General features: G+C 38.4%; 1 protein-coding gene across 50 annotated transcripts in view; it reads right to left on the bottom strand.

Moving 5' to 3' along the window:
- The window catches only part of ZBTB20 (zinc finger and BTB domain containing 20), an 863,472-nt gene that overhangs the window by 343,121 nt on the left and 492,564 nt on the right, over positions 1-27,787 (bottom strand). For 20 of the 50 annotated variants that reach the window (XM_060417983.1, XM_060417962.1, XM_060418013.1 and 17 more), the window contains one exon: positions 1-27,787. This exon is cut by the window's left edge and continues 20,316 nt beyond it; it is cut by the window's right edge and continues 29,327 nt beyond it. The exons of the other annotated variants lie outside the window; for them this stretch is intronic. The gene's annotated coding sequence lies outside the window, so the exon portion shown is untranslated. 50 annotated transcript variants of the gene reach the window in all.

Raw genomic sequence — 27,787 nt, forward strand, 5'->3', positions numbered from 1 at the left:
AGTGAACTACCATTTTAAGCTATGTCACCAATAACTAACAGTGAAAAGTCCCAAAGGTATTAAAATTTCACAAAGCCTGATCTTGGACTTTGAGTATATGATTCTCAGTTGATATTTGAGTATAATAGTCAACTGTTAAATTGGCATGGTTGAAGTGAAGGTCTTTCAAATAGAAAGGTCTTGAAGAAAAACTGAGATTCCCTCCAACTATTTAATCTGATTTTTTCTTACTTTATATTTTGTCCTTACCTTTCCTCATAATACTCCTCCTTTTTCCCCTACATGTATTTACTTCCATATCTTCTCAGTTCTGCTTGATAGAGGGGCTTTACTGTTTTGGCATATGAAAGATTCTCTATAAATGCTTGTTGAATGCACAAGTCCACTTGAACAAATATTTTGAAAGAAAAAATAGTAAAACTTTAAAATAAGCAAATTAACATATCTACAACCTTGAGGGAAAAAATCCATGAAAGAAACAAAATGATTAATAATTTTAAGTATATTAGGAGGGATGAAGCCAGAAAGTTAAAAACTGGAAACCATGGAATTAGAAAAAAAAAAAAGAAATACAGTTTGATACAATTGAAAGCACATGCAGAAGGAAGCTAATATATTGATTATTAACAGAATTTAATGGAAAGACTGAAATTAGAATGTTAGTATTATTGTATCAAAGCAGAAAGTTATTTCTTTCTTCTCCAACTCTAAAGATAAAATTCTCTAATGTCACCAAGAACAGAATAGAGCATAACATTTGGGATATAAGAGTTGCAGTATATAAAAAAGCTAGTTGTTCAAGGTAAGCCACATTGGGCTGTGTGGTTCTGGCTTCCAAGATGACCCTCAATGATCCCTGCTGGCTGGTATTCATACCCTTGTATAGTCCAACTTACAACCCCTACCAGGGTTGACTTGTGTGACCAAAACAATGTGGCAAACGTGATTTGTATGACTCTCAATTTGAGGTTAGGAAATCCATTGCTCCTTCTCTTTCTGCTTTTTGATCACTCACTGTGAAGTCAGGCTCCATGTTGTGAAGACACTTAAGCAAATTAACAAATTGGAGGAAACTGGCAAGAAACTGAGACAGAGTCAACACTGCCTTCTGCGCCATGTGAGTCAGCCACCTTGGAAGTGGATCTTCTAGCCCCAGTCAAGCCTTCAGATGGCTGCAGCCTCTGCCAACATCTTGAAATCAGAATCACAAAAATGAAAGATCTGAAACCAGAACCACCCTGCTAACCTGCTCCTGAATTCCTGATCATGAGAGATTCCTGAGAGATAACACATGCTCTGAATTAAGTTACTATGGTCTTGAGGTCTTTTTTTTTTTTTTTTTTAGCAATAGATAACTACAGTAATCTATGTGCGCACCAGGAGACTCGACAGAGACTGAGCCAGACCTACCTTTGAGTGTTTGAGTGTTTGAGATCTGGGTCAGCAGTGGCCTGCCACAGGGGCAGCGGCTCTGGGTGCGGTAGACCTGGGTATGGCATAAGCCCTCCTTTTGGAGGTTGCCATTAACCCACTATAGAGCCACCAGAACTTACACAGGACTGGGGAAACAGACTCTTGGAGGGCACAAGCAGAACCTTGTGTGCACCAGGACCCAGGAGAAAGGAGCAGTGGCCCCACAAGAGACTGACCCAGACTTGCCTGTGAGTATCCAGGAGTCTCTGGCAGGGGCGTGGGTTGGTGGTCACCTGCTGCAGGGTTGGGGGCACTGAGTGTGGCAGTGCGTGCATGGGACCTTTTGAAGGAGATTGCCATTATCTTCATTACCTCCTCCATACTTTGGTCTCAGGTCAACAACAGGGAGGGAACACAGCCCCGCCCATCAACAAAAAATTAGATTAAAGAATTACTGAGCATGGCCCGCCCATCAGAACAAGACCCAATTTCCTCCTGTCAATCAGTCTCTCCCATCAGGAAGCCTCTTATCTTTATCCATCAGAGAGCAGATAGAATGAAAACCACAATCAGAGAAAACTAATCAAACTGGTCACATGAACCACAGCCTTGTCTAATTCAATGAAACCATAAGCCATGCCCTGTAGGGCCACTTAAGATGGACGGGTCATGGTGGAGAGTTCTGACCAAATGTAGTCCACTGGAGAAGGGAATGGCAAACCACTTCAGTATTCTTGCCTTGAAAATCCCATGAACAGTATAAAAAGGCAAATAGATAGGACACTGAAGGCAAAAAGATAGGGCACTGAAAGATGAACTCCCCAGGTCGGTAGGTGCCCAATATGCTACTGGAGATCAGTGTAGAAATAACTCCAGAAAGAAGAAAGAGACGGAGCCAAAGCAAAAACAACACCCAGCTGTGGATGTGACTGGTGATGGAAGTAAAGTCTGATGCTGTAAAGAACAATATTGCATAGGAACCTGGAATGTTAGGTTCATGAATCACAGTAAATTGGAAGTGGTCAAACAGGAGATGGTAAGAGTGAACACCAACATTTTAGGAATCAGTGAACTAAAACAGACTGGCATGGGTGAATTTAACTCAGATGACCATTATATCTACTACTGTGGGCAAGAATCCCTTAGAAGAAATGGAGTTTCCCTCATAGTCAACAAAAGAGTTCAAAATGCAGTACTTGGAAGCGATCACAAAAATGACAAAATGATCTCTGTTCATTTCCAAGGCAAATCATACAGTATCCCAGTAATCCAAGTCTATGCACCAACCAGTAATGCTGAAGAAGCTGAAGTTGAACAGTTTTCTGAGGACCTACATGATCTTATAGAACTAACATCCCAAAAAGATGTCCTTTTCATTATAGGGGCCTGGAATGCAAAAGTAGGAAGTCAAGAGATTCCTGGTAACCAGTGAAGTTGCTCAGTTATGTCTGACTCTTTGTGACCCCATGGACTGTAGCCTCCCAGGCTCCTACATCCATGGAATTTTCCAGGCAAGAGTACTGGAGTGGGTTGCCATTTCCTTCTCTAGGGGATCTTCCCAACCCAAGGATCAAACTCAGGTCTCCCATGTTGTAGGCAGACACTTCACTGTCTGAGCCACCAGGGAAGCCCGATTTGGTCCATATGCCTGTTTTAATAGCTTACAGTGGATATCTGGACCTGACTGAGTGAGAAACCTATCTTTAGGATCATTCTTCCCTCTTCACTTTCGGAATCAATCTCAGTGAGTCTGTGAAGGGCTCCTCTCAGTCTATCTAGGAATTTACCAGGAGCTTCCTTCTCCTGCTGTTCCATGTTTGCCAATTTGGCATAGTTTAAAGTCTAAGCGTGCACTTGCCTGAGTCCTTCAAGAATACATCTGACAAAATTACTCTGATCCCATCTTCCTTTAGCCATGTTATACCTGGAGGCAAATTTGGCCTTGGAGTACAGAATGAAGCAGGGCGAAGGCTAACAGAGTTTTGCCAAGAGAACACACTGGCCATAGCAAACACCCTCTTCCAACAACACAAGAGAAGACTCTACACATGGACATCACCAGATGGTCAATACCAAAATCAGACTGATTATATTATTTGCAGCAAAAGATGGAGCAGCTCTATACGGACAGAAAAAACAAGACTAGGAGCTTACTGTGGCTCAGCTCACGAACTCCTTATTGCCAAATTCAGACTTAAATTGAAGAAAGTAGGGAAAACCACTAGATCATTCAGGTATTGGAGAAGGCGATGGCACCCCATTCCAGTACTCTTGCCTGGAAAATCCCATGGATAGAGGAGCCTGGTAGGCTGTAGTCCATGGGGTCGTGAAGAATCGGACACAACTGAGTGACTTCACTTTCACTTTTCACTTTCATGCATTGGAGAAGGAAATGGCAACCCACTCCAGTGTTCTTGCCTGGAGAATCCCAGGGATGGCAGAGCCTGGCAGGCTGCTGTCTATGGGGTTGCACAGAGTCGGACATGACTGAAGCGACTTAGCATCAGCAGCAGCAGCATTCAGGTATAGGCTAAATCAAATCCCTTATAATTATACAGTGGAAGTGACATAGATTCAAGGGATCAGATCTGATAGACTGTCTGAAGAACTATGGACGGAGGTTCATGACATTGTACAGGAGGCAGTGATCAAGATCATCCCCAAGAAAAAGAAATGCAAAAAGGTAAAATGGTTGTCTAAGGAGGCCTTACAAATAGCTGAGAAAAGAAGAGAAGCTAAAGGTAAAGGCGAAAAGGAACAATATACCCACTTGAATGCAGAGTTCCAAAGAATAGCAAGGAGAGATAAGAAAGCCTTCCTTAGTGATCAATGCAAAGAAATAGAGGAAAACAATAGAATGGAAAAGACTAGAGATCTCTTCAAGAAAATTAGAGATACAAAGGGAACTTTTCATGCAAAGATGGGCACAATAAAGGACAGAAGTTGTACGGATGTTAACAGAAGCAGAAGATATTAAGAAGAGGTGGCAAGAATACACAGAAGAACTATACAAAAAAGATCTTCGTGACCCAGAGAACCATGATGATGTGATCACTCATTTAGAGCCAGACATCCTGGAATGTGAAGTCAAATGGGCCTTAGAAAGTATTACTATGAACAAAGCTAGTGGAGGTGATAGAATTCCAGCTGAGCTATTTCAAATCCTGAAAGATGATGCTATGAAAGTGCTGTACTCAATATGCCAGCAAATTTGGAAAACTCAGCATTGGCCACAGGCCTAGAAAATGTCAGTTTTCATTCCAATCCCAAACAAAGGCAATGCCAAAGAATGCTCAAACTACCACACAATTGCACTCATCTCACACACTAGTGGAAAAGGCACTGGCACCGCACTCCAGTACTCTTGCCTGGAAAATCCCATGGATGGAGGAGCCTGGTAGGCTGCAGTTCAGGGGGTCGCTAAGAATCGGACATGACTGAGCGACTTCACTTTCACTTTTCACTTTCCTGCATTGGAGAAGGAAATGGCAACCCATTCCAACGTTCTTGCCTGGAGAGTCCCAGGCATGGGGGAGCCTGGTGGGCTGCCGTCTATGGGGTCACACAGAGTCAGACACGACTGAAGCGACTTAGCAGCAGCAGCAGCACACGCTAGTAAAGTGATGCTCAAAATTCTCCAAGCCAGGTTTCAACAGTACATGAACCATGAACTTCCAGACATTCAAGCCGGATTTAAAAAAGGCAGAGGTACCAGAGAACAAATTGCCAACATCTGTTGAATCATCAAAGAAGCAAGAGAGTTCCAGAAAAAAATCGACTTCTGCTTTATTGACTATGACAAAGCCTTTGACTGTGTGGATCACAACAAACTGTGGAAAATCTGAAAGAGATGGGAATACCACATCACCTGACCTGCCTCCTGAGAAGTCTGTATGCAGGTCAAGAAGCAACATTTAGAACTGGACATGGAACAACAGACTGGTTCCAAATCGGGAAAGGAGTATGTCAAGGCTGGATATTGTCACCCTGCTTGTTTAACTTATACGCAGAATATATCATGTCAGGCTAGATGCAGCACAATCTGGAATCAAGATTGCCGGGAGAAATATTAATAACCTCAGATATGCAGATGACACTACCCTTATGGCAGAAAGCGAAGAAGAACTAAAGAGCCTCTTGATGAAAGTGAAAGAGGAGAGTGAAAAAGTTGGCTTAAAGCTCAACATTCAGAAAACTAAGATCATGGCACCCAGCCCCATCCCTTCATGGCAAATAGGTGGGAAACAATGAAAACAGTGAGAGACTTTATTTCTGGGGGCTCCAAAATCACTGCAGATGGTGACTGCAGCCATGAAATTAAAAGACACTTGCTCCTTGGAAGAAAAGCTATGACCAACCTAGACAGCCTATTAAAAAGCAGAGACATTATTTTGCCAACAAAGGGACATCTAGTCAAAACTATGGTTTTTCCAGTAGTCATGTATGGATGTGAGAGTTGGACTATAAGGAAAGCTGATCACAGAAGAATTAATGTTTTTGAACTGTGGTGTTAGAGAAGACTCTCGAGAGTCCCTTGGACTGCAAGGAGATCAAACCAGTCAATCCTAAAGGATATCAGTCCTGAATACTCATTGGAAGGACTAATGCTAAGGCTGAAGCTCCAATACTTTGGCCACCTGATGAGAAGAACTGACTCCTTTGAAAAGACCCTGATGCTGGGAAAGATTGAAGGCAAGAGGAGAAGGGGACAACAGAGGATGAGATAGTTGAATGGCATAACTGTTGAGATGGACATGAGTTTGAGTAAGCTCTGGGAGTTGGTGATGGACAAGGAATCCTGGCGTGCTGCAGTTCATGAGGTCCCAAAGAGCTGGACACGACTGAGTGACTTAACTGAACTGAAATAAGGTAATTATTGTGGCTTTTTTTTTTTTTTGTACCTCTGGTATATGGAATTAGATGAATCATAATCCTTGGTTACATGATACATACTCCTTACTGGATCTCATCTAGCCTACTTTATTCACGTATTTTTTTTTTCAAAATTAATAAACACTAGTGCCTGGAGAATCCCAGGGGCAGGGGAGCCTGGTGGGCTACAGTCCATGGGGTCGTACAGAGTTGGACACGACTGAAGCAACTTAGCAACAGCAGCAGCAGCAAACTATGTCCCTGAAAGAAGAGTTAGGAGCTTTATAATAACCTACGCCTATCACTCTAGCTGTGCTCATTTACACTCTTGCCTCTTCCACCCAAGATAGCCATTATTCTGATTCTTAAGTCTATCATTTCTTTGTTTCCCTTTTCATGTAGTTTCATCTCATCTATCGGTATTCTTAAATGTATGTTTGTGTGTGTATATGAGTATACATATATACATATACATATACATGGGCTTCCCTGGTGCCTCAGTGATAAAGAATCTGCTTGCAATGCAGGAGAGGCAGGATGTGCAGGTTCCATACCTGGGTCAGGAAGATCCCCTGGAGGAGGAAATGGCAATCTACTCCAGTATTCTTGCCAGGAGAATCCCATGGACAAAGGAGCCTGGCAGACTACAGTCCTTGGGACCACAAAGAGTTTGAGAGAACTGAAGCACCTGAGCAAACAGGCATGCATTCGTATATGTACAGTTATTATGTATGCAGTGTGCATATAGTTCGATTGCTTTTAACTTTATGTGTGTGAGTGCTCAGTTATGTGGGACTCTTCGCAACCCCATGGACTGTAGCCTGCCAAGCTCCTATGTCCATAGCATTTTACAGGCAAGAATACTGGGGGGGGTTTCCATTTCCTACTCCAGGAGATATTCCCCACTCAGGGACTGAACCGACATCTCCTGTGTCGCCTGCATTGGCAGGTGGATTCTTTACCCCTGAGCCACCTGGTAAGCCCACTTTTAGCTTTATAAAATGCTATTATGCACTATATAATGTTTTGAGATTTAATTATTTTCTCTTAATATTACAATGTTAACATTTATCCATGTTGCACATCGCTGCAGGGCTTCCCAGGTGATGCTAGTGGTAAAGAACCCACCTGCCAGTGCTGGAGACATAGAGACGCTGGTTTGATCCCTGGGTTGGGAAGATCCTCTGGAGAAGGGCATGGCAACCCACTCCAGTTTTCTTGCCTGGAGAATCCCATGGACAGAGGAGCCTGGCGGGCTACAGTCCATAGGGTCACAAAGAGTTGGAGACAAATGAAGCGACTTACCTCGCAGGCAGGCTCTCATATCACTGCGGTTCATTCATTCTGTGTCTAACTATCCATCTATCGATGTTGCTAACGTTGCTATCGATGTGGTAAGAAAGCCAGGAAAATGGGACTAATAAGCTCTTATATTTTGGCATTGTGAGTAGGCAGGATAAAGTATATTTAGGATATAATTTAGATGAATTCACTAGCTCTAGAAATGAAAAAATAATCAGAAAATTAATATGGAAATTAAAAAATCTTTCTCTATGGATAATGGATATTCAATAGCATATTTTTTAAACCCCACACACATCATAAATATATGGGCCCCATAGTTATTTGTTGAAGGGATTATTACAAGTATCAAAGGCATATGAAAATATAGTAAAAGTTCCCTGTATAAAAGTAAAATGTTAATATTCTAAAGGACTCATTGAAGGAGACTATATTGGTGAGTAAATACAAAAATCACTTACTCTTATCTTTAAAAATTCACATAATACATTTTTATGTAAATAATAAGTATGTACAGAAATTTTCTTTACTACCGACTGTTCTCAAACGCATATACATTATCAAAGAATTCCTGTATATGATTAATTAATAGCTCCCTTAGACCTTATAACTACAATCCAAAGCATTACTGACAAATCTAATTAAATATCTAACCAAATGATGAGGATCTCGCAAACTCACCTCTCACCCTTTTCCCAATCACTCAAAGACTATGTTCCTTTGTCTTGATAGCACTATCCGGAAGCTGGACTCGTTTGTTAATTCCAGAAATGTTTCAACTATATTTGTTTTAGTCAGCTGTTTCCTGTTATCTTTTAGGCTAGCATCAGTTTACAATGGATAGTGTTTTTTGAAATTCAATGTTATTTTATTTTAATATTATTATTAGTTCCCCCACATTCACTCTCTTCCCCACCCCCACCCAGCGCCTCAAGCGGGGGTTGTTGAGTCATAGCTATTTAATGACTCCTTTTCACTTTTCACTTTCATGCATTGGAGAAGGAAATGGCAACCCATTCCAGTGTTCTTGCCTGGAGAATCCCAGGGACGAGGAGCTTTGTGGGCTGCTGTCTATGGGGTCACACAGAGTCGGACACGACTGAGGCGACTTAGCAGCAGCAGCAGCAGCAAGCTAAACAATTTCTGAAAGAGATGGGAGTACAGACCACCTGACCTGCCTCTTGAGAAACCTATATGCAGGTCAGGAAGTAACAGTTAGAACTGGACATGGAACAACAGATTGGTTCCAAATAGGAAAAGGAGTACGTCAAGGCTGGATATTGTCACCCTGCTTATTTAACTTATATGCAGAGTACATCGTGAGAAATGCTGGGCTGGATGAAGCACAAGCTGGAATCAAGATGGCAGGAAGAAATATCAATAACCTCAGATATGCAGATGACACCACCCTTATAGCAGAAAGTGAAGAGGAACTAAAAAGCCTCTTGATGAAAGTGAAAGAGGAGAGTGAAAAAGTTGGCTTAAAGCTCAACATTCAGAAAACGAAGATCATGGCATCTGGTCCCTTCACTTCATGGGAAATAGATGGGGAAACAATGGAAACAGTGTCAGACTTTATTTTTTGGGCTCCAAAATCACTGCTGATGGTGATTGTAGCCATGAAATTAAAAGACGCTTACTCCTTGGAAAGAAAGTTATGACCAACCTAGATAGCATATTCAAAAGCAGAGACATTACTTTGCCAACAAAGTCCATCTAGTCAAGGCTATGGTTTTTCCTGTGGTCATGTATGGATGTGAGAGTTAGACTGTGAAGAAGGCTGAACACCGAAGAATTGATGCTTTTGAACTGTGGTGTTGGAGAAGACTCTTGAGAGTGCCTTGGACTGCAAGGAGATCCAACCAGTCCATCCTAAAGGAGATCAGTCCTGGGTGTTCACTGGAAGGTCTGATGCTGAAGCTGAAACTCCAATACTTTGGCCACCTCATGCGAAGAGTTGACTCATTGGAAAAGACTCTGATGCTGGGAGGGATTGGGGCCAGGAGGAAAAGGGGACAACAGAGGATGAGATGGCCGGATGGCATCACCAACTCGATGGACGTGAGTCTGAGTGAACTCCGAGAGTTGGTGATGGACAGGGAGGCCTGGCATGCTGTGATTCATGGGGTCGCAATGAGTTGGACACGACTGAGTGACTGAACTGAACTGAAGCTAAACAGTTATGGAGTAGCCAAGTTAATTTTATCCATTCAATTAGGATTTATATAGCCACTTGGCTTTACAAAATAGACACAGCCACTTTATCTGACTTGATAAAATCACAAAGAATGTGTAAGAAGACTATAGAGCAGGAGATAGTTCATGCTCGGTTCCTCACTGAACAAACTACTTAGATGGAGGACTGGAGGAAAAAAGATTGATGGAACAAAACCTTCAACTATGGTATCAAGTCCAGAAAAGAATGCAGAAGATTAGCAGGATTATTGAAGGTGATCAGAAAAACTGACAGAAAAGAGTCACTTTTTTATCCTTAATCATTTTCCTAAGGCCTTTTATATAAAAAAAATTAGGCATAAATATTTTAGGAACAAATTTTTCTCAAATTTCTCAGTTTTCAAAAAATCTCTACACAAAAAAAGTCTATATGAAAAGCAGCTAAGAAGGAAGACAACAGGAGTCTATAGACCAAAAAGGAGGTTACCCAAGCCACCCCTTGCCATGATACCCTCTCATAGGATTATAGTGAATGGGAGAAACTAGGAAAACATTGATGTGGAGATGAAAATAAAACATGGAAAGTCTAGTTTAAAGAGAGCAAAAAGCCTATCTTTTCTCCCTTGTACTAGAGTTTGTATTTGGAAAAGGGTCTACTTTCTCCTAATGAAAACTCCTTCCTAATGAAAACTCCACTAGGAACATTTGCAATAGTTAAGGCATGAGGCAATGGCCGTGGAAAAGAGATCAGTTTTAAGATCTTCTCTGGAGGTTGAATTGATAGAATGTGCTCAAGCTATATTGAACAATAAGCCCAAAATAGAATAATCTCTTTCTTCCCTTCTATTGTATATTGGAGAGTTAGTTGACTTTTATAGTGCAAATATAAAGAAAACAAAAGTTTCATTCAATCTTCTGTAATCATGCCAATCTAATTTGCTGTTAAATTTCCATTCAAATGTTCTATTTTGTTTAGTTACAAGGGATATGATTCTCTTAAACATTCCCAGACAGTTTGTATGGAAGTCAGTTGCTAAGGGTATTCCTAAGGGAAACTGCAAAACGTTGGAAGATAAATAACCTCAGTACAATATGCAGATTAAGTAGAGGGGAAGGCTTAAGAGTTACCTTTAGTAAGCAAAAGAAAAGTCTTAGAATTCTGGGCTATAGTTGCTAATCACTTACTAGAAGAAACTTTGTCAAGGTAGTTATACACTTCTTAAAAAGGGAGGACTTTTACGTTTTTCCTCTTGGGAATAAAGGTAAGCGTTATCACAGAGGAAGCCGAAGAGGAATGCTCATCACTCCCCGCCTTACAAAGTTCCTTTTCTTCTTCCCTCTACCTCTAAAGCTCTTCCTTTAGTAACTGAGAATAGGAACTAAGAATAGGAAGCTTAGATGACAATTAGAGGTCTCTAAAGTGAGGTTAAACTTCTAGGAAAAGCTTTTGGCAATTTACTAAGGTTGAGTGGAAAAAGCCAAGTGATATGCTAAGAAAAGCATTGGTTTTGGGTCAGACAGCTGTGAATTTGAAACCAACTCTACTACTTATGACCAGTATGAACTTGAGCAAGTTAACCAGCCTGTTTAAACCATAATCATCTCCAAGATCGTGATTACCTATATGTTATACATACTATGCAGGTACTCAGTAAGTACTAAGTACTTCTCTGCTGTTGGTGCTGCTGCTAAGTCGCCTCAGTCGTGTCCGACTCTGTGCGACCCCATAGACGGCAGCCCGCCAGGCTCCCCTGTCCCTGGGATTCTCCAGGTAAGAACACTGGAGTAGGTTGCCATTTCCTTCTCCAGTGCATGAAAGTGAAAAGTGACAGTGAAATCACTCAGTTGTGTCTGACTCTTGGTGACCCCCTGGACTGCAGCCCACCAGGCTCTTCTGTCCATGGGATTTTCCAGGCAAGAGTACTGGAGTGGGTCGCCAGCACTTCTCTAGTATCTCTCTAAACCAGATATGAAGTAAAGAGCTAGTAATCATGGCATTTATGTGAGAGAAAGGAAAGATGTCTAGTCCTGAGAGCACTCACTGTTCGTAACAATCATTTGACAATTGACCATATGGCACTTTGTTGACATCCCTTTATTTGCTAATTGATAAAATGTTAGAAGTAGAAGAAAAAAGATTAATTTCCATCATTTGAAAATAAACTAAAGATCAGAACTAAGAAACAGAAAACCGTACTAGATTATTTTTAAGGTTAATCCTTTAGAGATTTTTCACAACTATATCATGTTCAGGGTTCCCACATTACAGAACATATTTTCCACTTATACTGCAATATGGTTGTAATATCAGAAGAGTAAAAAGATGTACTTTAAATATAAATATTCCCTAAATTTTGTGCTGTTTTATAGTCATTTTACCTGTATTAATGACCTTGTTATGATAGTCTTTCCATTATTGCCTTAGCACTCCAGTTAATAAAAAGTTTACTAAAGAAATTATTAGTTAACATAACTAATATTTATTATTTGTTACATACTAGACATTGTACTAATCACAGTCTTAATAGTATTTTAATTCTATTAACACAATTATGGATGTATTATGTACAGTATAAAAATAGGAACCATTTATTGAATGACTATTATGTACCACATTTTGCTAAGCATTTTATATACATTTTAAATTAATATTTTCACATTTAATAGTTTTCATTAACCTAATGGGTTAAGTATAGTAAGATAAACAAGGAGACATGATAATCTTTTATTAAGGAAAAACTCAGCATACCCTATCTTCTAAGCACTGATAGGCTAGAAGGGTAGTATCTTAAATTTGAAAGTGTCAGTCAAAAAAGTATACTCTTAACTTCTTCATTAATTTGTGTTCTATACAATAGCAAAGTTATATTACATAGGACTGGCTTCCCCCTAAAAGATAGCACTGATAAATTATATACAATAAATTATTAGAATAACAGCTTAATAGAGGAACGAAATTATGTCTAAAGTACAGAGAAAGTTTAGAAAATCCAAATACATTAGGTTGTCTAGAATTTGTCCTAATGTATTTTAAAGTTCAAAATATAGTTGGCAAAGGTCACTGTCAAAAGAATTACCTTTAAGTTTCAACACAAAGGCAACAAATTCAAACAATGCAAATACAGAAAGTAATGCTTCCAAAATAAAAGTAGAGCAAATATTATGATTTACTCCAGCTCTTACAGGAGTAAAGAGTTGACTAAACCAGAAGGCTCAAAAATATGTCAGTATCTTAAAACAATGCAACTTTAAGCAGTTGACCAGTATGTTACTAAATAAATGATTTCAATTACATTTGAAGTGTCTCCCAGTTCAAAAATTTAACCTATATTCACTCCAGTGTTCTTGCTGGAAAATCCTGTGGACAGAGGAGCCTGGCAGGCTACAGTCTGTGTGGTCCTAAAGAGTTGGATATGACTGAGCGTGCGCATGCACACACACACACACACACACACACACACACACCAATTTCCTATCTCTCTAGATAATACAATAATTTACTTATACCATAGTTTAATATGGCAGAGGGACCAAAGAGGATGTGATATTCTTTCATAGTTGCTTTACTTCAGTGCATGGAATACAATACAAACCGTGTGGAAAACCTTACTTTTGTGTGTATGTGTGTGTGTGTCCCCACAAAGTCAGAAACATTCAAGAGAAATTAACAACTTAAAAAAGGAGAAATAGGTTCCAGAAATGTAGTTTTTGAGAAGCTAATTATACATAAAAGGGTTATTAAAAATGAAAGATTTAGAAAATCTTCTGAGCTTTTTTAATACGAAAATGTGGAATTCCAGCTGATTTTTTTCTAAAGAAACTACTAACAATGTTGTAGACCTACAAAACCTAAACGGGTGCACAGTGGACTCGAGTCTCTGCTTCGCGACACATGGGTGTGCTTTATCAGGCTGCTCTTCATCTTTCACAGGATCGTGTAGGCGAGAGAACGGACACAGTTTATAGAGAGAGGAGTCCACACATGTCGTAGGGATAAAACGGATTTGACCTCAAGTTCTACATACGTTGAAAAGTATTTCCAACCCAAAGTTAGTGGTGTTTTGCCTCTAGAATGCCCCCTTCCTTTGCTTCTAGAACATAACTCAAGTTGCTTTAAATTTACACTAGCTATATTATATATTTCCAAAATCTTTTATAAAAAGATAGGCTTAATGAGAGAACTTCTAAAGGCAATTTGGAAATATTCTTTCAAAAGTAGCAATAATAACAGTAGGAATACTAATATGCAGAATAAGAATGAACAACTGGACGCACACTGTGTACCAAGCCCTATGATTAGCATTGTACGTGCATTCGTAAACTAATAAGGCAGTCAATACTTTTGAGATCCTACTCTAGACTAGAAACTAAGCAGAATGTGTCACAAATACACACAAAAGACAGAAGCGATTTTAATTATACAACAGAGCTAGAAAATATAGTGGATAATGGTATCATGGGAGATTTTCGGTAAATCTAAATAGGTCTTTCCATATTTCACTGTTTGAATCTTTCCAAACATCCCTAATGTCTGCTCTTAAACAGAAAAAAAAAAAAAACCATAATAATTTTGAAAAAAAATATTCACAAAGAAAACTCTCAACTCTTTTATATAAAGCTCTTAGTCTTAACTTCTGAAGACATACAATATTCTCTACTGTTTCTGAAAAGTCATTGACAAATAGCCATAAAAACTTAAATTACTTAAAATAGTCTTCAGGGATTAACAGGCCAAGAAGAATTCTTAGAATATGCATTGGTCTCCATGCGCATTTTTCAAAGCCATGTACTTTCATCTGTTTCTTTTGTTGTTTTTATGTTCTTAGATTGAGGAATATCAGCATTTGTTTACTGAGGGTGCTTCCACAAAGGCATATTCTTATGAAGACCAAGAAAATATGGGAGTCATAATATTCTGAGGCCATTTAGTCTTTTTTCTTATTACTATCACTATTCTTAGGCCTACTGCCTATTTCTAACAGGCTGAATCTTTCATTAGACCCCAAATATAGCAGTTTTTATTTAGGACTTGGACATAAATATCAGTTGTTCAGTTGCTATTTTCATAGTCATTTTAAGTGATTTCAACCTTAAATGCTTTAATTTCCTGAATATCCTAAAGCAGTCTAGGTACAAATATACTCCCACCACATTCTTCTATGCTAAAACAGTAATGTAGCTGGAACAAAGTTTCATTAAAATATGTGAGGGAAATTAGTACATTACTGACATGTAAAAATGTAACAATATACACGATAGTCACAGGACGTAACATGTAGTCAGGATTTTAGAATTTCTGATGCATAATTTTAAAACATCTTTTTATCATTTTGATAAAGCTGAGGTCAAGTTTCTAAAAATGCAACTTGTTAAAAGCAGGAATAAATGAATGAGGGATGAGTCAGCTCATTTGATGGAAAGGGTAAGAAATACTTCAAAAGCACGCCACATAACTTGGTAAATATTCAGTGTATCAAAATGCAGTTGCCATCTGGCATTGATAGACTGGGCTAGAATATGTGTTTATAAAAAAACAAGAGAGGAAATAACTCAGCCAGGTTAATATGCTCTTGTCTATGTTTCATAATCCAGGTAGTAGGTGGTTTAAAAAATATTCCCTACAAAAGAAAGACTATACTACAGTCTGACTTGTACAGTATTTGTTGGGGGTGGATGAAGAGGAGTAAAATAAGACAAGACCTGATGACACCTATGTAAGCTAAAAACAATAGGGTTTAAGTAAAGCAGAACTCTCAATCATATGATAATATTGCCAAAACAACAGCTTTAAGGTTAACCGCAGGTAAGTGGTAAGCCTACATTTGTAAAGAAACTGAAATCTTGTTTATTGTCAGCTTTGAATATTCAATTGCTCTTTCTTTGACTATGACTCTTTAAAAGTATAGAGTAAACCAGAGAATAAACAAAATTTTTCATTGACAGTAGAAAGAAAAATCTTTAAAGCCCTGAAATTCTTCAAAGTTTTTAAGCTTAGAGTTTGCTATTAACTTTGCAATATATAATCAAACAAAAAGTACATGTAAAGGACTTTATATCCCTTTTGCTCAGAAATAAAGTAAATCTAGAAAACAATATCATTAATAAAAGAAAACTGAACATAATCAGTGAAAACTTGCTTGGAGTAGCAATGCCTAGCCAAGGCTATATCTGGACTTATTAGATTCCTCTTTTCTTAACCTTAAACATTTCTTGGGTTTCCAAATCTTGACAACTTATATTTTACCGTATCCCTTGGAATTAAGACAACAGGCAAAAATAAATGTTTTAACATAGCTTTGAAGGTTAATTAGGACAGAGTCCAGGGAAACTGCTGGCAAATATGGATAAAGTACTTCAGGTGAGAGTAGATTAGAGTCAAGAATATGTACTTTTTTTTTTTTTTAATTGAGGTAAAATTTACATGAAGCAAAGTCCATGGATTTTAAAGTATATATAGTACAAAGTGTAATAGTTTTGATAAAGTATATACCTGTGTAACCACTATCCCAGCAAAGATAAAGTTTCTTTGTGCCCTCTTCCAGTCAATTCTCATCTCTCTTAATAACCAACATTCTGATTTTTATCACCATAATTTTGCCTTCGCACAGATAGAATCATACAGTATGCAGTCTCTTGGGTTCTGGCTTTTTCTGTGCAACCTGTCTCTAAAATCCATCCACACTGTTGCCTGTGTTATAGTCCATTTGGTTTTGTTTGCTTGCTGTGCATGCTTAGTTGCTCAGTCATGTCTGACTGTGACCCTTTGGACTGTACTTCTCCAGGCTCCTCTGTCCATGGGATTCTTGAAGCAAAAATACGGGTGTGGGTTGCTGTTTCCTCCTTCAGAGGACCTTCTGGACCCAGGGATTGAACCCGTGTCTCCTGTGTCTCCTACATTGCAGGCAGATTCTTTACCACTGAGCCATGAGGGAAGCCCATTAGCAGTTTCCATGAATATGCCACACTTTGGATACCATTTTCTATATTTGGATATTTCCATTTTTAGGCACTTCTGAATAAAGTTACTATAAACTTTCTTATGAAAGTCTTTTTGGGGACGTAGTTTTCATTTCTCTTTGGTAAATACCCAGGAATGCAATTACCAAGCAATAGGGTAGGTTGATATATGTTTAACTTTATATGATATTAAGTGTCCCAAAGTAGAACATTCCCAGTAGTGATATAAGAATGCCAAGTATTCTTCATCCCTGGCAATGCTTGAACGTGCTAGTCTTTTTTGTTTTAGTCATTCTAGTAAGCATGAACTATGATTTCCTTGTGGATTTAATTTGAATTTTCCTGATGACTAATGATGGCTGGGTACTTTTTAATGAGTTTATGGCCATTTTTAGATCTTCCATTGTGAAGTGCCTATTCACGTTGTTTGCCTATTTTAAAATTTCATTTATTTACTTATTATTTTTTGTTTATACTTTAGTTACATTATGATCAGGGAACATATTTTGCAGTATCTCAATGTTTTGAAAATGTTTATAACTCATTTGATGGCCCAGATTATAGTCTACCTTGATAAAAATTCCATGAGGAGTTGTAATGAATGCATGGTTTGCATTTGGGAATAGTGTTCTATTCAATACGAATAGGTTGAGGCATTTGATGGTGCTTTTAAAATCTTTATGTCTTTACTGATTTTCTATCTACTTATGCCATCATTACTGTGAGAAGGATATTAAAATCTCCAGTTTTCTTATGAATTTCTCCATTTCTCTTTTATTTTTTGTCAGTTTCCACATAGATGTTTATTACTTATGTCTTCATGATAACTACATACATGTCATTATGAAAATCCCTCTTTATCTCTAATAATTCTCCTTGTCTTAAAATCTCCTCTGTCTAATATGAATATAGCCAATCCAGCTTTTTTATGCTTACTCATATTGTATGTTTATTGTGTATATCTCCCTATTCTTTCACTGTCAGTATAACCATAATTTGATATTTAAAGTGCTTTCCTTGTAGACAATATATAGTCAAGTCATACTTTATTTTTTTAAATCCAGTTTGATAGTCTCTGTCTTTTAATTGTAGTATTTAGGCCATTTACATTGAATGGAGTTATTGCTATGGTTGAGTTTAGATTTACCATTTCATTATTTGCTTTCTTTTTTTTTTTTTCTTTTTTGTTACCCTGCTTTCCTTTCTGTTTTTAATTGCTTAGCAGGTAATGTATTATTTCATTTAAAATCCAATATTGGCTTTTAAAATGCATTTATTTTATATTATTTTTTAACAATTGTTCTAGGGATTACAGTATGTTTCTTCTATTTATCGCTGTCTGCTGCTGCTGCTGCTGCTGCTAAGTTGCTTCAGTCGTGTCTGACTCCGTGCAACCCCAGAGACAGCCTCCCACCAGGCTCCCCCGTCCCTGGGATTCTCCAGGCAAGAACACTGGAGTGGGTTGCCATTTCCTTCTCCAATGCAGGAAAGTAAAAAGTGAAAGTGAAGGTGCTCAGTCGTGTCCGACTCTTAGCGACCCCATGGACTGCAGCCTACCAGGCTCCTCCGTCCATGGGATTTTCCAGGCAAGAGTACTGGAGTGGGAGTTAATATTGTATCACTTCATGTAAATACGTGAGTCTAATAAAAGTATAATTCTGTTTATCACCATTTTGTCCTCTATGGTACTTTTATATATTTTAACATTTATAAATATTATAGATCCATGATAATGTTATAATTTATGCATTAGATAGTATTTTTTAATTACCAGTATAAAAAACATATTCTTTTACATGTACTTAGATTTACAACTCTTAGTGTTTTTAATCTCCTTTTTAAAACAAAGTTTACATCTGCTGTCCTTTCAGCCTAAACAACTTCTTTTCACATTTTCTGTATGAGTTCTGCTGACAAATTTTATTTATACGAAAATTTTAATTTTTTTTGTTATTAAATGATGTTATTACTGTAAATAGAATTCTGGGCTGGTAGTTTTTCTTTCTAATCATTGTTTCTAGCCTCCTTCAATTATGATGAGGTGTCAGCTGACATTTATCTAATTGTCCCTCTAGTGTGAAAGTGTCAGTAGCTCCCTTTGTGACCCCATGGCCTGCAGCCAGGCTCCTCTGTCCATGGAATTCTCCAGGCAAAAATACTGGAGTGGGTTGCCATTCCTTCTCCAGGGGATCTTTCCAACCTAGGGGTTGAACCCGGGTTTCCCACATTTCAGGCGGACTCTATCATCTGAGCCACTAGGGAAGCCCATTGTTCCCCTATAGGCAATCTATTTCCCAAATCCCTTTGGCTGCTTTCAAGATTTTCCTTTTTATATTTGGCTTATACAAGTTTGAAAACAAGGCCTACATGTGGTTTCCTTTGTATAATTTTGCTTTCCATTTAATTTTAAACATTTTTAGCTATCATTTCTTCAAATGTCATTTTTGTCTCATTTTCTCTTCTGCCATCTCCAATTTGCTGTTAAGTCTTCCCAATGAATTATTTTTATTTCAGCTATTGTACTTTACCCCTTTGGCTCTTCTTAATAATTCAACTGATTTTCTCTTTTTCTGAGATAGTTCAAAAATATTAGATGGTTTAATGTTGTTCTATAGATCACTGACACTCTGCATATTTTCAGTTCAGATATTTTACTTTATCTTCTTTATATTAATATTTTTTATTAATCTCTATTCAAGTTTACTGACACTTTCTCCTGCTTTCAATATGCTGTTAAGCCTTTCCAATTATTTTTTGTTTGTTTCCTACATTGTACCTTAGTTTTTTGGTTTTTAAAAATCATTTTCATTTCTCTGCTTATGTTTTCAACTGTTTCCTCATTATGACCATATTTTTCTTGAGTCTTGAATATATTTATAAATTCTGCTTTAAAGTTCTTGTATGCTTATTTAAACATCTAGATTACCTAGGGATTTATTTCTGTCAATTGTCTTGTATTTTAGGTTAGAAGTCACATTTTCCTGTTTCCATGTCCAATGTCCAATCATTTATTTAAGTGCATATTTACCTTATGTATAAGACCCTTGGTTCTGTTATCTTTCTCTAAAGAATTTTTTTTTTTTAAATTCTAGCAGGCAAATTACTGGTTGACAACCTTGACATTGTGGTGGCTTAGATTTGTCTTTGTTAGGTCTTTCAATGCTGCAGTTTTGTCCCTTTTTCTCAAATTAATGTCTTAGTCCTGATTCATCATCTATATTTGTATAGTGTGGCTCTTTCTGTGTTGTAAGTAAACCCTTAGACATTTACCAAATCTTTACAACTTAGTTTAACGCATACTCTTAATTTTATCTTCCTTTCATCAGATACTTCCTCAGCTCTTTTAGCCTTTTAATTATTACTTTTCTCCAGTTCAATCCCTGGGTTGGGAAGATCCCCAGAGAAGAGAATGGCTCCCTACTCCAATATTCTTGCCTGGAGAATTTCATGGACAGAAGAACCTGGCAGGCTACAGTCCATGGGGTTGCAAAGAGTCGGATACTACTGGGCAAATTTCACTTTTTCACTTCTTTTCCCAAGTCCTTATAGACTCCCCTCTACTTGCACAGTTCACAAATCAGCTAAGACATTAGGAGACATTACATGAAGACTTATGGGTTCCCTCCCTCTGTGGCTCCATCCTTTCCAAAATTTGCTTCCTCAAATTCAGTCAGTCTGCCAACTCTGAACTCCATCCTCTGACATCTCAATCCAATAAGATTTTGGCTTGCTGTTTCAATTCTAACTGCCCCACATCACATAGACTAGGGAGTTCCTTGAGGGAAAAAGCTATCATAAATGTGGATGTCACCCTGCACGTTTCACTCCAGATTGTGTCTGCCTTTGGTCACTTTCCAGTGCCTTCAAATAACTGTTCATCAGTTTTCAACTGTAGTTTAATTGTTTTTTTAAAAATTGTAACCAGAGTTTAAAATTCTTATGTGAAGATATGTTTGTCTTGAAATAGTACAAGCTACTCCTCCATTAAGAAAATCAGAATTACCAAACATGTTTTACGGTCAATATTTAGAAATTGATTTGGAAAATCGTATCATAATTAAAGCGTCAGCAAATTTTCCTCTTTCAATAGACTGCTTCTTCCTTATGAGAAAGGTCATAATTTTTTCATCATTTAAAAAAGTAATTCACAGTGCCTAGGAAAATGGTATGTATCCCACTAAATATGGGTAAGAAATAGTTGTATAATTAAATTCAACAGAATATATGAGTGAAATGAAATACAGTTACAACCAAAGAAAGGGCCCTGAATGAGCATGCTTAGATTAGTAGTGTGAGATATTTCTGATCATGACAGAGAATCTGAATGTGTGGTACAGCTGTGATGGGAAAATGGGTAACTTCATCCTCACCATTTATAAAGTCTTATTCTAAGGTAAGTGTTTACTACATATTTTATGTAGAGAATTTATAAAGTGGCCCAGATAGTCAGACTCCAGAGTTAAATTTCAACCATTCTCTCAAGTTTCCTACTTAGAATTGAGATCAAACTCACTTAACAGTACTTATCACCTGTTCTAACAGTATGCATGTCCTATGAATATTTTTCCCATCTCCTATATTAGCAACTTGCCTCTTCTGTCTTATAAACTTGCTCCCCATCCATCCCAGACAATTCCTGCTCATTTCATAAAGCAGCAGAAAGATGGAGATCTCAGATTGAAGCAGTACATGGTCAAAAAATACTTCAGGAATCAATGAACGTTAAACAACCTGTCCAGTTCTGTCCTTTGGAAATCAGTTTCAAATTCCTCTCTTCCAGATAGCCTCCAGTATCTAACCTGGAGTATTTTACCTATTACTCTATCTCACCAATTTCCATGGCAAACTGATAGATCAATTATTAATTATTTATTTTTATATCTCAACAACATTCCAGGTGCCCTGAGGAAAACAAATTAAAAACAAGACAAGGTCCTTAGCTACAAACAAATTACATTTTGGTTAGGGAAATTCTTACCCATCACACAGTCACCTACAGTGTAACCTTCATCCAACTTATTTGATCAATCTTTACGTATGTATGCATTCTAATATGTTGTTTCATTTTTCTTTCTTCTTTGTAACAATTCCATGCAGGCTATTCATTTCAAGAACCTGACTGGCTTTCTATTGGTGCTCATCCCGTAAGGCCTGAGAACTGAGGGCCTAGTGGAGCCCTGTGGAACTTATCAGGTCCCTCTGGAGGAATTCAGTGCTTGCTGCCTCATCCAGCCTTCCACACTCGGCCTGTAATCAACTTAACTGCTAAAGTCTTTGTACACATTAGGTAATATTTGTCCTCGGTACTCCCAGGGGACTGTGGTCACTGCCCAGCTAGGAAGCCCTACCCTTCATTATTCAGCCACAGCTTGAAGGGTATTCTAATCCTAACCTTCCGCCATCTGACGAACCAGCTGCATCAAAGGCTGTGTTCCCTTATTTGTTTGTTTTTTCCTAAAGCAGAATCAGTATTTCAAACTAAGTCATTTATTAGAAAAGTAAGGACTCTGGGTCCAAATTTTCAAAACATGTCTCTTCTGTGAACCACGACAAATCTAAACTGAATTATGCCTCATATTAGAGTCAGGACTCATGTGGTCCCTTTTTCTCTGCCCCTCTGGATCCCTGTATGCTGTTCAGGGGAAGTTGCTGGCTTTTGAACTGACAGTTTGAAAATGAAGGCATTTTTCTTTTAGGGAGAATAGTCCTTCAGTGATTCAAACAACGAGCCTTGTGATCAAAATAATTCATAAAGGAAAAGATTTATGAAGTGACTTCACTAGCACACAATGCATTTTTTAAACTTTGTTTTTTAAATAAATCTGTCAGTACACAAGCCAAGACAACACATCTGAATGCAATATCAGACACACCCTGAATCCCTTCTCCTCCGCTTGTCCAAGACTGTGGCAGAAAGAGAAAATGCTTCTCTTCGTCTTTTTTTAAAATTTAGTATAACTTCTTTAATTAAAAATGTGAGTTCTGTGAAAAGACTTTTAAAAAGTGTGTGTACTATCATTTCCTACATAAAACCTGTCTTTAAAACATGCAGTTTCCATCCACCACTTGTGCTTGTTTAAGAGAATAAAAAATAAATAAAGAAGTCTAACTTATAATGAATCCCTCTGGCATAAGGAAGCTTGTTCTAATCTCCCTTTATCAGGTTTGAGTGATAGTTCTGCTCAGCGAGTATTGACAAGGCCGTCCTGTTTCTCAGGGTTTCGTCTCCCTCAGTTGGAGAAGGATACAGTGCATTTTCACATTCTCAAAGTCTGCAGTTGTTTTTATATAAGAAGCAATTTGCTTGGGTCACGTCAGGTCGAATGGGATGCCTGCCCAGCTCTTGGTTTTAAAGGAAAAACATACAGAAAGACACAAAAACACAGCAGTTTCCTTCATTAAATTCCACTCTACCTGCCATGGGCTTCTAGCCACAATGGAATTTCCCACCCTGGCCTAGACTAGCCTAACTTTTATTTTTAGGGATTTTTTTTTTTCCCCCTCAAATCTTATGAGCTTTCTTTCAAGTGAACTTTGAGGTAAGAATTATTAAATGATAGAGTAATTGCCTGGTTTAAAAAGAATCAGATGTGAGAAACAAATGCCTGGTGACCTTACATAATATTACTGGATAACCACTCCCTAGATAACAGCCTTTCAAAAAACGGTTCATAATCAGTACAAGACAGGTAACGTAATTCCAAATCAAAACTTGAATCGTGAAAGAAGAGGGGAATGGCACCTTCTCAGTAATACTCTGCTTACCACTACATTGGATAGAGAGAATTTTAAAGGGGAAAATGTAACTGAGTAACTAAAAGAAACAAAAACAAGGAAGTACATAGAAGAGAGAGAAAGAGGCAAGCTTTTGGACCATTCTCTCCTGAAAACCATTTATGCTTTTGCCTGTTGCCTTGGGGCAACTGATTTAATCAGGGTTGTTCATGTGGATTATCTAAACTATGAAAAGCAACAGGGAGAACTTCCCAAGAAATCCAGACTGGGTCTGCTGCAAAACACTTGGTTTGCGGCCTGGAGCTAAGTAGTCTATTCACATTGTACTCGGGGTCTTAAGGAAAATGGATCAATGCCTCTATAATTCTTTGTCCCTTTGATGTACCTCACCATTTGGTGTCTCTTGGCATTAGGAAAGCTCTTGAAAATGACCCTGCCTAGTTAAATGATTTATAGTCTGGGGACAAAGAAAGTAAAGAAAGAAAAAAGGTCTGGTAATGAGGGAGGAACAATGTACCTTCTTGCTATCTTTTCTCAGCATAAATAAAGACTGAAAGATGTGATTTTGGGGGATTGTGAATCCCACTCTCCCCACATTAACAATAGCCCTGTCAAAGCCAAACTGAGGCCTTATCTCAACCAACTCTTGAGAACATATCAAGCTGGCCCTCTCATTCATTATTTTCAAGTGGATTTTGCATAATCTTCCTTTAAATCATGAAGTTTATTTTTCAGGCATGTCATTTGCTTTGTTGTTGTTCTTCACTCATTTTAGCTTCTTATCCTCAACCCCCTGTTTCCTTGTTAAAGCTGATTGTTAATGCAGCCATCCCATTAGCATCACAGCACATTTATACACCAAAGACGGGTTTGCTCTACCTGGCTTCCAAAACCATTTGCTGGTTTAGACAAATTCATGGGTTTGTCTACTCATGTGAATAAACAAAATTTTGTCTATAATGTGAATCTGGAGAAGGAAAGAGCAGCTGCATGGAACAAAGTCTACAGATGTCAAAATTACTGCCACAAGTTTCATGGAGTTTCCTCCTGCATGGGCTATTCTACATTAACTTCTTAGATATTAGGGTTTTGCTGCTTAAATGGATTCCATTTTCTTCCAGTAAAACCAAGTGGTTTACCCTGACATTTAACAGCGATTTAGTGATTTTAGAGTTTCTTCTAACTCTAAAGTAAATGTTCATGAGACTCGTGAACTTGTATCTTGACAGTTAATCTGAGCTTTTTAGCAGTTCCCTGAGGCTGCATATGGTCTCTCGCAGACCCTTGGAAACCCTGAGATTCTGAACCACTGTCTAGTTTGTGGTTGTGCTGCCAAGGAGTAAAGCAAAATCATTACTTAGGGTGACTCTCCCTCAAGCATAGTGAACTGAAATACAAGGAAACCCTGACTATACTTCAGACAGAACATTAGGATTAATGCTGAAAACCAAGGAACTAAGAGCCTGTAAATATACCAACTCAAGAACGAGAAGACAACAAAACAATATTGGGCTTTAGAAACAAGAGTAGTGGTGTATCAATATGTAATTATGCACCAGTTGTTACAACAAAACTAACTGAAGGACAGCCTCAGCGTCACTGGTGATATTTTTGTGTACAATTCTTGAAGCACAACTTGCACTGGATCTGTAGGAAACGTTCTCACAGGTGTGTTCTCCCTCTTCTCTTTCTCTCTCTCACACACACACACGTATACGTACACGTAGTAGTCGACTATGGCTACTGTGTTAATTTGCATCTAGGAAACAGTCAGCAGCTGCTTTATATATACACCGTAGAGGAATGAAAGTGAGAAAATGGGCATAGCCATGGTTTTTGGATACTATCAGAAAGAAAGAAAATAGGCTTAGAGCAAGTTAAAGGTAAATGGATAGTGATGAGCAAAGAGACCAAGTTAGGATTCCTTAGGAACTGAATATAGGACTAACGTTACTTAAAACCTGTATAAATTAACTTGCTCACCCCAGCATCTTGCAGTAGGTCTGGCATATAGTGGAAGCTCAATTAATTTTTGCTGAATTAGCCAATGAGTAATCTGAAACTAAAAGTACACAATAAATTATCCAAGTATATGGATGGAATTAGATTTTCCTGAGCAGGATTAAGCTAGATGATGGAGCACAGCATATGTCCAGGTGTGCAGAAAGGTGGCAGTATGAACATGGACAACCAAAATATTCAAATATATGAAAAAGATAGCTTTAAGTCTTAATCAGGAAAGGGACTTGAAGGTCACTGAATTTTTTCAGGCAAAAAATGAAAACAATACTTCAAAAACTTGGTCATTATTAAGGAAAGTATTAAAATAAAAGTTATACTTCCTTTATAAACTCTCTGTACTTAGGTAAAACCATCTGCACTTAGAATATAACGTTTTTCTGACATAACATCCCAAAGCCCCTTACACAGCTCAGTTCAGTTCAATTCAGTCGCTCAGTCGTGTCCGACTCTTTGCGACCCCATGAATCGCAGCACGCCAGGCCTCCCTGTCCATCACCAACTCCTGGAGTTCACTCAGACTCACGTCCATCGAGTCCGTGGTGCCATCCAGCCATCTCATCCTCTGTCATCCCCTTCTCCTCCTGCCCCCAATCCCTCCCAGCATCAAGGTCTTTTCCAATGAGTCAACTCTTCACATGAGGTGGCCAAAGTACTGGAGTTTCAGCTTCAGCATCATTCCTTCCAAAGAAATCCCAGGGTTGATCTCCTTCAGAATGGACTGGTTGGATCTCCTTGCAGTCCAAGGCACTCTCAAGAGTCTTTTCCAACACCACAGTTCAAAAGCATCAATTCTTCGGCGCTCAGCCTTCTTCACAGTCCAACTCTCACATCCATACAGGACCACAGGAAAAACCATAGCCTTGACTAGACGGACCTTAGTTGGTAAAGTAATGTCTCTGCTTTTGAATATACTGTCTAGGTTGGTCATCACTTTTCTTTCAAGGAGTAAGCGTCTTTTAATTTCATGGCTGCAGTTACCATCTGCAGTGATTTTGGAGCCCCCCCAAAATAAAGTCTGACACTGTTTCTACTGTTTCCCATCTATTTCCCATGAAGTGATGGGACCAGATGCCATGATCTTCGTTTTCTGAATGTTGAGCTTTAAGCCAACTTTTTCACTCTCCTCTTTCACTTTCATCAAGAGGCTTTTTAGTTCCTCTTTCTGCCATAAGGGTGGTGTCATCTGCATATCAGAGATTATTGATATTTCTCCTGGCAATCCTGATTTCAGCTTGTGCTTCTTCCAGTCCAGCGTTTCTCATGATGTACTCTGCATATAAGTTAAATAAGCAGGGTGACAATATACAGCCTTGATGTACTCCTTTTCCTGTTTGGAACCAGTCTGTTGTTGCACGTCCAGTTCTAACTGTTGCTTCTTGACCTGCATACAGATTTCTCAAGAGGCAGGTCAGGTGGTCTGGTATTCCCATTTCTTTCAGAATTTTCCACAGTTTATTGTGGTCCACACAGTCAAAGGCTTTGGCATAGTCAATCAAGCAGAAATAGATGTTTTTCTGGAACTCTCTTGCAGTCATTAAATTCAAACTAGATTAGTATAATGTAAACTGCTGCTGCCGCTGCTGCTAAGTCGCTTCAGTCGTGTCTGACTCTGTGCGACCCCATGGACGGCATCCCACCAGGCTCCCCCGTCCCTGGGATTCTCCAGGCAAGAACACTGGAGTGGGTTGCCATTTCCTTCTCCAATGCATGAAAGTGAAAACTGAAAGTGAAGTCGCTCAATTGTGTCCGACTCCTAGCAATCCCATGGACTGCAGCCTACCAGGCTCCTCCGTCCATGGGATTTGCCAGGCAAGAGTACTGGAGTGGGTTGCCATTGCCTAGTAGAGAACAATTTCTCTACTAGAGAGAAATTTCGTGATTTCATAACAATTCATTGACTATGAGAAAAATGCAAACAAACATGGTTGTTAATAAATGTTGTTTAGCTGATGTCATATTGACATTTGTTAGTAACTGGCTACCAAGTCAGTTTCCTAATAAGTCCAATTTCCCCCACTCTCTGAGCTTATGGACTAGTGTCTTATGGACTTGTAGTCTGGATGTTTATATTCATTTATCCATTCAACAAACTTTTATTGAGTGCCTTCTCCAATTGTACCAGTCTGGTAAGATTAGATTGGGTTCTTTACATATTGTCACTATATAAATGAACACCATAGTTCCTTTACCCCTTGCATTTTTTTGGAGGCTGTATTTTGGAGGCTGTATCTGTTTTTATTGGAGGCTATCTCTCATGATTGCAAATTCAGATCCTTGATCCTAGTTCCTTTCTTACTTTTTAAAAAAATTT

The sequence above is a fragment of the Ovis aries genome, chromosome 1 (assembly GCF_016772045.2).
Source record: "Ovis aries strain OAR_USU_Benz2616 breed Rambouillet chromosome 1, ARS-UI_Ramb_v3.0, whole genome shotgun sequence".
Classification (NCBI taxonomy): domain Eukaryota; kingdom Metazoa; phylum Chordata; class Mammalia; order Artiodactyla; family Bovidae; genus Ovis; species Ovis aries.